The sequence below is a fragment of the Vigna angularis genome, chromosome 9, assembly GCF_016808095.1.
Source record: "Vigna angularis cultivar LongXiaoDou No.4 chromosome 9, ASM1680809v1, whole genome shotgun sequence".
In the NCBI taxonomy this organism is placed as follows: Eukaryota; Viridiplantae; Streptophyta; class Magnoliopsida; order Fabales; family Fabaceae; genus Vigna; species Vigna angularis.
The window spans coordinates 9628547-9629806 of NC_068978.1; positions in this window are offsets into that span (position 1 = coordinate 9628547).

A 1260-nucleotide genomic window follows, 5' to 3' on the forward strand; every position below is an offset into this window, starting at 1 on the left:
AACTTCCATTTTAGAATATATTTCAATTAATTGTCACAATTGTTTATACTTCTAATTACTTTCGGAATATTCATGATATATGTGGCAATATGTATAGGAAGGTAAATTTTTTATATTGTTTAATTTGTTTTCTACATCTTTCTTATTAATGGGCTACCGTGTCTTAGAACATTATGGTTGATATTTTTTGTATTGCTTAATTGGTTTTCTGCCTCTTTCTTTATATTTTCTTTAAATTTATATTCTTTATTATTATTTTTTTATTTTCTGTCACTTGTTTCTTATGTTGGGTATTTCATTAACAAGAAAAATCATTCAAATATAATTAGTTTTCATGTTAATTATTCATTAATGTTTATTTTAATTGTTTGTATATTCTCATTAAGGCTTTACTATTGTTTAGATTTTCTATTCGTAAAAGTAAAAATTGGTCCTATTCCCTTCAAACGACCTTCAAACGAGTTTTTGCAATTGTTGTAAAGTTTAAAGATAAATTAGCACTATTCTCATTATTTTATTTTTTCTTTTCAATTAATAAATAAATAGTATTGAAAAAAAAACATATTTTTATAATAAGTTAATTTTTTAAAATAATAATAATAATAATAATTACTTATTAGTGTAAAACGTATTAGTTGAATATAAAATTTGTACAAAAAGTGATACCAGGTGCATTACCAGTGGCACATAGGAAAAAATGAAGCTAAACTTGGCTAAAACTGAGATAAAATAGTTATCATTTATTAGTGGTAGATGGCAGAGTTTCGATCAAACCTACCTTGAAAAATACATTACCGATAGCTAGATTAACCTCCCGAGAAAACTTAAAAGCGTGTAATTATTTGGAAGCAATGATCTAGCAGTTGATATTCACAGTCAGACGTATAGAACACATATCCATTGTATTGGGGACGGATAATGAAAAAAGTAACCTAATATTTCTTAACTTTTTATGCGTTGAATAATCATCTTTAATTAAAAATAAATACAAAAGAAACCAATTAAAAATTAAGCAAAATTACTTGAAAAAAGTTAATGAATCCGTTCCATTATATGATACTTATGAAACTTTTGAAATCAAATGAAATTTGTTTAAAAAATTCAAAACAGTTATAAACAAACCTTAAAACTTACCAGAAACAGTAATGAAATGACAACAGAATATCGGAACCTCATTAAAGTTAGCTGTTAGAATTCAGTTAAATGTTTGGTCCCATCACACAGCCCAACATAAATTTTTCATGCATTCCTCAAATCCTT